Source organism: Harmonia axyridis, chromosome 7 (genome assembly GCF_914767665.1).
Source record: "Harmonia axyridis chromosome 7, icHarAxyr1.1, whole genome shotgun sequence".
Classification (NCBI taxonomy): Eukaryota; Metazoa; Arthropoda; class Insecta; order Coleoptera; family Coccinellidae; genus Harmonia; species Harmonia axyridis.
The window spans coordinates 14,571,688-14,582,209 of record NC_059507.1 but is presented as its reverse complement, the minus strand read 5'-3'; the positions used below and the strand labels follow the sequence as shown (position 1 = coordinate 14,582,209).

Here is a 10,522-nt window from a genome sequence, read left to right as displayed (position 1 = left end):
TTGTGACACGCCGTATTGTCTTGATGAAACAGCACCTTTTTTTTCTTCAAATCGGGCCGTTTTTCAACGATTTTATCCTTTAAACAATCCAATAACGCTATATAATGATCACTGTTGATGATCTGGCTCTTTTCTAGGCAATCAATGAGTATTATACCTTGCGCATCCCAGAATACTAATGCCATAACCTTACCAGCTGACTGTTGTGTTTTTCCTCGCTTTGGTTTCGGTTCATCGTGTGCAGTCCACTCAGCTGATTGTCGATTGGACTCTGGAGTGAAAGGATGGAGCTATGTTTCATCCATTGTCACATATCGGCGCAAAAATTCAGGTTAATTTAACTTAAACAGCTTCAAACACTGCTCAGAATCATAAACACATTGTTGCTTTTGATCGATTATGAGCTCGCGGGGCACTCTTTTAGTACACAGCTTTCTCATTTACAAATATTCGTGAATGATGTACACGTTCAGGTTAATGAACCTGGCAGTCGATGCTGAAATATATCTGAAAAACAATAATTAACCTATGTATTTTCTTGAATAACGTTACATCTACTGAGATATTTCGTGAATTCGTATCTCCAGTTATGGGCCTGAAAATTATTTATAGTTTTCCAATTTTGAAATTCCTCTCTTCGAGTCAAATATTCATAAACCGATTAATTCGCAGGAACGAACACAGAGGATTAATAAAATTTTATAGTATACTCGAATCCCATCCCCTAATAAGAATATCAAGGCGTCTTGGTTCAGAGATTCAAATTTCCATCAGATAACTACATCGATAACAATAACCGTTAGCACAAGAAACTCCCGAATCTGTCGTCGAAATTACAAACAGAAATGAAATTAGCTCCACAATTCTAAATTTTCAGGATAATGTCAGCCATTCTCTGAAGCCGGCAACAAAAAATGTATCTTCTATGGTTTCAAACTGCCGTTCGCTACAAAATATAATTTCATGATTTAATGTGGATCCTGAAAATGAATGTTTCACTAAAGAAATATTTCTGACAACTCAACAGATTTTCAAACAAAAGCATTATTTGAACGATATTTTCATTAAAATCGTATGAATGCTGAAGAAATTCGTTTTCCACAATAATAGTAAATCGAATTCATAGGTTTCCTCTGAAAAAAACATATGTTTATATTATAACACAAAACTGGATTTTTTCGTCATAACCATCAATTCCTATAAAAAATTTCACTCAAATAATGTTTTTGTTTCATTGTGATAACAACAGGAAGTTATGATAATTCCAAATTTTCCTTCATATCTCGAGATTCAAAGGAAATATGGATGCCAGTTCTGTCTTCAATTTTTTACGTTTCTCGAAAACAAAACTCGAAAAAACTCGAAAAAAAATCGTATAATTAGATATCTTTAGCTTCTCTAGTTCTTGAGATCTCATTATTACACATCGAATTTGAACCAATAAGTATCTCAGATCTTGAAAATATTTTCTGACAATTTTCTGTGGGTATTTATTCTTGTTTTCAATAAATTTGTCGTTGATAAAATACTAAAATTCGCAGCAACTCTTCAATGAATGAAAAACATCTCAATTCCATAAATCCTTTCGTCATCATACAACGAAAACCAAAGTTCTTATATTTGCCTTTTCAAAAATACCACTCGTTCGTGAAATATGCAAACTTCGTTTCATTCCTTGTATAGAAAGAAAGAAATTTGTACTAATTAGACCAACAAAGTTTTCATTAATAAAATAAAGTATGCCTCGCATTTTCCCCTTCCTTTAGCAAAGAATTAACTCAGGGAGTTAGATCTTTAGATTAAACTCGGCAATTGTCATGTAAGGCTCGAATTAGAAAGTCACTTTATCCGAGGGTGAGAGTACGTTGCTTGGATTGAGTTGGCCGTGGAGTGAGACAATCGACTGAAACGTTGCTAAATTTGTATTCAAATGCAATTGGAATGGAAATTGAAACATTTTTGGCTCTCTTGGAATAATTACTAAACAACTTAATGTGATTTAATTGCATTTGGATTCAGTTGTATTTGTATTCAGCTTTCAGCACCAATATTTAATTTATTTATTATCTTCTACAATTTACAACTGTCAGATTAGCTCTTATTGAGCGCTAGTTCCCAGAACAGAAAGCTGCATAGGCTTACAATTTTGCTTCCGCCGATTTTCTTCCGAAATTCAAGGCTTTATTGTAGAGAACTGGTTGAACATTTATGATTCAAGTATTGTCCATCGCTGGCCACTACTTTCTCGCATTTTTCGGGCAGCGTACGAATTGATAAAACTAGTCAATTTTTGAAGTGATCCACAAATCGATCCAATTTTTTACTTCTTCATAAGAGCGGAAGTACTGGTCAGCCAGGCCGTATGCCATTGACCGAAACAAGTGATAGTCCGAAAGAAAAAAGTCTGGAGAATACGGCGGATGGGGTAGAACTTCCCATTTCAACATTTCCTAGTATGTCCACTTTCGCAATATGAGATCGAGCATTATCATGCTGTAAAATCACTTTATCATGTCTCTCGTTGTATTGAGGCCGTTTATCTTTCAATGCTCGACTCAAACGCATTAATTGCGTTCGATAATGATTGCCTATAATTGTTTCACTCGGTTTAATAACTCATAATACACTTCGCCGAGCTGGTCCCACCAAATACTGAGCATGACCTTGGAACCGTGAATATTCGGTTTGACTGTCGACGTGGAAGGAAGGCCAGGATATCACGATGATTATCTGCGCTTGGGATTATCGTAATAAACTTATTTTTTGGCTTCAGTCTCAATGCGATGCAGAAATCTTCTTCGCCTTTGCCTTGCAAGCAGCTGTTCACTAGCAAACAAACGCCGTTCAACATCACTGGGCTTCAACTCGTAAAGCATCCAATTTCCTTATTTCTGAATCATTCTCATGACTTTCAGGCGTTTTGAAATAGTTGTTGCGACACTTCCAATGATACTGCCAATTCTTGTTGCATTTGACACGAGTCTTTATCAAGTAATGCCTCCAATTCTGCATCGTCGAAAATCTTCACTCTTTCACCGCCATGCTGGTCTTCGACGTCAACTTGATGGAAATTCATATTGATTTGATAGAAATAAATATAAACACTTCTTCAATTTCCATGGCTTTCCAAGCCAGAATTTGGCTTCATCAAGAATAGGTCACATCGCAAAGTGCTCAGTCGGCGTAACAATTGTTGAATTAATGAAAAATTTATGAAAATTAAAAAATAATTTTTATATGATCTTTTTAAATATTTATATTATTATTGGTTCAGCTATGTTTCAGCGCTCTTTCACCTTTAATGCGGTGAAATTACATAATGAGATGCTAATTGCATGTAGTGGTTTCTCTTTGAACTCATTGGGAAGAGAATTGAAGAATGTTTTATTTTTGAGCCAGTTACAGATTTTGTATGTTTATTGATTGGATTCATTTATGTTGTATTCCCTTTTATTAATTTCCATTTTTGTTTTTTCTTTATTCGTATTTTGTCGGGTGTTGAGTACAGCAGCCTTGGCTAGACTTCGTCCCTAAAATTGCCAAATTATAGATGAATTATAGTTAAACCTGTGTATATTAATAATATATGAAATGAATTTCACGGCATTCAGACTATTTTTCAATTCTGGAAAAGTACCTCCCCGAGCGGGACTCGAACCCGCAACCTCCGAATTACTAGTCCGATGCTCTCGCCGTTGAGCTATCGAGGCATTTTAACACACAATTCTAGGTTTAATGGTTCCTCATTTCGAAGAATCTTCAACTTCCTTGATAGCTCAAAGGCGAGAGCATCGGACTAGTTATTCGGAGGTTGCGGGTTTGAGTCCCGCTCGGGGAGGTACTTTTTCTAGAATTAAAAAATTGTCTGAATGCCGTGAAATTAATTTACTATCTATTTTATATTTATATTGAATTAGAAGATTTCAATAAATCATTATCTTCAGTCAGAGGCGTTCTGAAAAACAAATATATAAAAAACCACATACAGAAATATAATTCAATCATAACCGCCCTCAAAATTTCCACCACTCCAAAGATCCGGCCCAACAGCGCGTATAACTCGAAATCCCGCCATCCGTCCTTATCAGTCCCGTTTCCGGTCCCGACAAGGCCCAAATGGACCTGAAAGGTTCTCGCATCCACCCTGGGAATAAATTACTCGTAGGCCCGGCATTCGTAATTGAGTTAACGGCGGATTACAACTAATAAGGGCTGGCCGTGCATCAAAACATAACCTAAACGCCCGCCGCGAGTATCATAGATACCGGAATCTGTGGCCCGGATAAATCACCGGACTTGCCGGTCATTAGTTAGGACCACATATCATCCCCCGGTACCTTCGCATTAAAACGAGGTGTCGTTTGTTTGTCCTCTAATGCCGCCTTTACACAGTCGTTGATAGCGGCGAGATTTGTTGCAATGGGGTGCTTAGCTGGGACTTGAGTGAAAATCGGTAATATGTGTGTGTTACATGTTCGTATCTGATTACTGTTTATTATTTTCAATGATAAATATTTGTTATCAGATAATGAAATAAATTTTTAACCCTTCTTGAAATTTTTACAGTTGACGTTTTGGAGAGAGAAGATTCCAGAAAACGAATAAAAATATATTGGCATGACAGACAATTTTTAACTCCGAAGTACCTCCTCGAGCGGGAATCGAACCCGCAACCTCTGAATCGCTAGTCCAGAGCTTACCAATGAGCTACCGAGGAAGTTCCAACCGCATATCGAGGAACCGCTTCTTCCAGAATCAAAAGTTTGTAGTCATGCCAATATGTATATTCTCTTAATTACGAAGTATCATTATTTGAAAAAAATATAAGTTTCGCAACTTTAACTGAGGAGTCATAACTAAAAAAAGGAAAATTTTAAAATTCTTTATTCTGTAGCGTATGCATAGTGCTGTTGCACTCGTAATCATGAATGAATAATTTCAATATTTAGAGGATGTTACATTACAATTCATTTGATTGATTAAATATGAATTGGTATTAGTTGTCTGAATAACTTATTGAAAAATCAGACAAGTAGAAAGAAGTAAAGGGCATTCATCAACTTCAAAGCATCGGACTAAATTTTTATATAACTTGAGAGGGATATTTTACAAAATACCTTCAATATAAAAAAGCGTCTGACGCTGCTGATATAACTCCAGAGTAGTATTCTACAAAATATCTATATATAAAATTCAGCCATTTGAAAATAAAATCTAAAAAATTGACACATTTGTGTCCGTTCCCTTCACAATAATATATCTTTATGAATATTTGGTTTATTTTTGTCTTGTTATACAATTTCGATTTTAAAAATGACGAAATCATCAACAAACCAAAAGAATATTCAAAATAACTAAACGGTTCACAAATTGAATGACCAAATTAACATGAAAACATACGTAAGTTTCGGAATTTTGTATTTATCAATACAATATCTTTCCTCATCAGTGCGTTATAGTTCGAAAAAATTACTGAAATTACCAACTCACCACATGTATATCTAATTCACAAAAAATGCAATTGAGGAACTTCAAACGAACTAAACGTAACTGTTTTTCTAATAAGGATTCGCGAAGAAAACAATTACATCAGGAAGTCATATATGTATTCTTTTCTTGTAATTCTCGTGAACTACATATACAAATCGACTTTTAGAATTGAAATAACAATTTTAGAAATTTCAAAAGAGGAAATATTCAGAAAGGAGTAATAAATGTTATGGCTTCCATTATTTTTATTCATAATTAATGACCCATTCTGAAAAAAAATAACGCACTAAATGAATGGCTTGGAAACCACCAGGAAATTAATGAATTAGACAAATATTCACCAAGTGGTCAATGGTTTTTTCTATACCACACTCACATAGTGGGCTTTCAATAGAATGCCATTTGAAGAGCATATTATTACAACTAACACGACCAGTCCTAACTCGCTTTAAAATTCACCAGATTTTCCTAGGCAGATTGAAACTGGAAGGATCAACAATTAGACTTTTGTTGAAGACATTAAAAGAACACCAAATTTCCTTGTCACTTTCATTAGATTGAAGGATGGTATTAATCCATAAGGGTTTGCGTGACATTGATCTGGCTGTATGAGTATCTGGGAGGTGAGATAGAATTTAAAATAAGTTAGGGTAGAAATGAAAATTTTCCCAAGATTTCTTGACTGAGACCTGTCTCAGTCGAATATGAGGCGGAAGTATATGTGATAGCCCTGGTAACCAATGTAAAAGTGTAGATCTAGTAGTGATTTTTCTCATAGATTCATCAATTTGATGAACATGAGCACTATTGAATCGAAAAGAAGAACAGTATCCAGCAGCAGAAAAAACCAAGGCCAAATCTGCTGTACGAAGAGTGCTGGCATCAGCATCACATGAAAGACCGGTTAGTTTTTTGAAAGGTATCATTCCTCGATGTCAATTTGAAACGTTAGTTGACATTCAAATTCAAAAAAGAATCAAATTCAACTCCAAGATATTCTGGAGTATAACTCTGATTCAAGAAGGAATAATTGATAGTTACTTTCAATTTTCCATATTTTGTTGATTATTCGAATGAAAAAGGAAACTTCTGTTTTATTTGGATTAGGGCATATGCGCCACTCAAGTAATTAATTTTCCATAATTCTTAAATCTTTATTTTCAATAATTTCGAAATCAGAATGACGAAACAATTGATTCAATAGATGATCGAAACAAATCGAAAACACGGTTTCTAATTAAGCAGAAATTATAGTCGAACCTATTCCAACGGTATGTAATACAAGAGGAATGTCACAAGTTGTTAAAGTAGAACATGGTGGGCTCCTATTATTACACGAAAATCCAATTAGAATGTGAAGAGCGTGTCTGGGAGAATAGCTTTGACGTTAAATAATTAACTGAAAGAGAAAAATCGTCGATTATATTTGATCCGAGGTATATTGGCGGTGGTGCGCAAATTGCCAATCTTGTTAGAAACTGTTAATTGCTGGCTTACAGGTCTATTCGTATGCAATGCAGCTCTTCTCGTTCTCCTTTCGTCCCCTTTTCGTCATTTCCCTCTCCCTGCCCCTTCCAGCGACCCGCTCCACTACTCCTATATGTTGCCTAATAATGTCAGATTACATTTCCAATAATACCCATCCTCACGACGCATGAATATAGATCATCGTCTAGATATAGATGATATTCGTTAATCTTCCATTCAATTATGGCTGCAAATACAATTTATCGGCATAATTGATCTTACATTGTATATACATATCCCATTTAGCACCGATACATACTGGTACAAGTAGTGTATGATGTATATTCTCTAGATCCACTCACTCAATATGCGATTATTACTAGTGCATTATTGATGGGATGATGTGAAGGTAATAAGCTTCTTGAAGGAAGGTTGTACATAAAACATCACTTTCTGGTGAGATGATCTCAAGCCAAATGTCGTAGGTGAGCCTTCTCTCAAGGGATCGCTGGTGGACTCATCAGTTGGGCTATCCAGCGATCTCTGCCCAAGAAACACCCTCTCACATTATCGTGAAGAGGTGAGTCTGCATAAAATTCTGGGATTCTTTATGAACACACCGATGCCTCGCTTGAAAGTTATGCAAAGCCAGCAACGCCATCTCTCGGGCATGGAGAGGCACTACAACTTAAAGACAGATACAAGGTGGAAAAGGAGTGAGAGGACGAACAAGTTAACGAAATATTCCTTTTATTCACGTAGAACCTCAAAATTTTTTGAAATAAGTATTAAATATTTCATTTGTAAGAAGTAGCGAAGAATTTTCTGCAAATAAGTGAGGCACTATACTACCTCGTTCTTTACTTCTAAAAAGTAAGCATTCTAGCTCGTCGGTAGTGAAACTAGTGAAGTGCTATATACACATGCGCAACGCATATGGTACATTCAAAAGATCTAAAATTCCTTTAGAATCTTGAATGTCTCAACAGTCAACAGGAATACCCAAAAGTTTCAGTCACAACAGAATGAGTTGAGATTTTGTAGAGAATAGCAATTCCAAGCCAAATTTAGTCTTGATGCTGCTTCAAAATCAAAACGAATTTAAGCAGAATATAGAGAAAAAATAAGCAAATCACGAATGTGAAGTTGGGATCTTTTGAGTCCTCGTCATTCATGCGCCAACTGCGCATTTGGAGACAAGAGACATAAATAAGCGAGTCCTCACAAACTCCTGACTCCACTTCAGAGTTTTTCCCATTCTCTATCTAGAGTCTAGATGCAAATAGGGTAAGAAAAAATTCACGTAAAAAAGATGGAAAATCAAAACGATATTACTTACATGAAAATTTATACATGACTAATTTAGATAGATAGATAGATAAGATAGATAATTTTCTTTATTTCAAGTTTTACACAACAAAAGCTACATAAAAGATGAAATGACGTCAGAATAAAAAACTTAAATACACAATTTTTCAGAAACAAAATAATCCCCACAATTGTAAGGTTCCAAATGAATTAACATTTTCTTAACAATTTTCTTAAATCTATATAAACTATCACAGCATTTAATATAATTAGGTAGTCTATTGAATATTTTAATACACATGTAATAAGGACCTTTTTCACTCAAGGTTAATCTATGATAAGGATATAATAAATCTTGAGTTCTTGTATTATAATTATGACTAACTCCCATATCAAACTTATCTCTATTTTTAAAAACAAACAACAAACATTCATAAATATACAAAGCATATACCGTCATTATATTCATATTTCTGAATTTACCTCTGCATGAATCCCTGTACTTCATTTTGCATATAGTTCTAATAATTCTTTTCTGAGCTATGAATATTGATTGGACTCTAGAGTTGCCACCCCAGAAAATGATTCCAAATCTAATGATCGATTCACAATTTGCATGATACAAAATTTTCAAAGTACCCTCATTCATATACTGAGCAACAACCCTGATTCCATACCCAACACTGGCTAATCTTAAACAAAGTTTATTTATATGTATCTCCCAATCCAGAAATTCATCTATTTGTATGCCAAGGAATTTTGTACTTGATACAGGTTCTATTATATTATTTTCAAGATTAATACTGCTTGGTGTAGATGTTTGTGATTGTTTAGTACGAAAGAATACCAAACTTGTTTTTGAAGTATTTATCACTAGCCTATTCATAGAAAACCAACTATCAACCTCATTGTAGCAATTCTTTGTTTGTTCAATTATTTCATTGGAACTATTTCCATGTAATAAAATGTTGGTGTCATCAACGTAATTAGTGATGAGATATTTATTCAATGACAATGGCAAATCATTTATGTAGATTATAAACAGAATAGGTCCGGCAAGACTACCCTGAGCTATACCCACATCAATAAAAGAAACTTCAGATTTAACTTTATTATCAACAACGATCTGTTGACACCTATCTGAGAGGAACGACCGTATCCAATCATTAGCCCTACCCCTAACACCATACCTATCAAGTTTCTGCAATAAAATATCGTGATCCACACAATCATAAGCTTTTTTCAGATCTATAAAAAGACCCAAAGCTAAATTTTTGTTTTCTAAATGATCTATAATTGCATTTATGAACTGATAAATAGCAGTATCAGTCGATCTCCCTCGCAAATATCCATGCTGACATTGGGAAAAAAGATTACACTCATTCATAAAACTGAGCAGTCTTGAACACATCACTAATTCAAAAATTCTGGAAAAAGCGGGTAATAAACTTATCGGTCTATAGTTGTCAAGATCATTTGGATCACCCTTTTTGAAAAGTGGTTTTATCAGAGCATGCTTCAACCTATTTGGGAAGATTGAGAATTTCATTGAGTTATTCAATATATAACAAAGTATAGTGGAAATAACTGTAATTGATGATTTAACGATACTAACTGGTATATCATCATAACCACTGCAGTGTTTATTTTTCAAATGATTCGATAATTCAACCAACTCAGCAACACTTACAGGTTTCAGAAACATTGACCTATCATTTTCTGGGATAATATTAACAAAAGGGGTATCTTCCCGACCTAATTGAATATCCTGAATAACTTTCACTAGGTATTTATTGAAGTCATTAGCTAACTTTAATGGATCTTCACAAAAATTCTGTTCATGCGTTATGTTCTTTCCTGTTATTTCTCTACAAATAGCCCACATAGATTTTATTTTGCAGTCAGATTTTCCGATTCTTTCATCATATGATTTGCGTTTTTCTAACTTCAACAATTCATCATACTCTCTTTTACATTGATTATATCGTATTTTATATGAAACATCAAATCCAGATAATACCATCAGAGTATCTAATTGTTGCTTCATAATTTCTATATTATAATTTTTCTTAATAACTTTACGATTTTTATACACTGGTGTTAATGGAAAACATTCATTGAATATATTCAAAAATTGATTAACAAAAACAAGCCATTGTTCATTTACATCATGCTCGTCAATGAGATAAACATTATCCCAAGTTTGTTCTTCGAGCTTATGCATGAAAATTGTTTTATTGCTCTCATTAATGAACCG

The 10,522-nt window shown here is 34.4% G+C and overlaps 1 non-coding gene across 1 annotated transcript; it reads right to left on the bottom strand.

The window, feature by feature from the left end:
• Positions 1-4,646: 4,646 nt before the first annotated feature.
• On the bottom strand, positions 4,647-4,717 carry Trnaa-agc. Its single transcript has one exon. It is a non-coding gene; the product is annotated as a tRNA-Ala (tRNA).
• Positions 4,718-10,522: the final 5,805 nt, after the last annotated feature.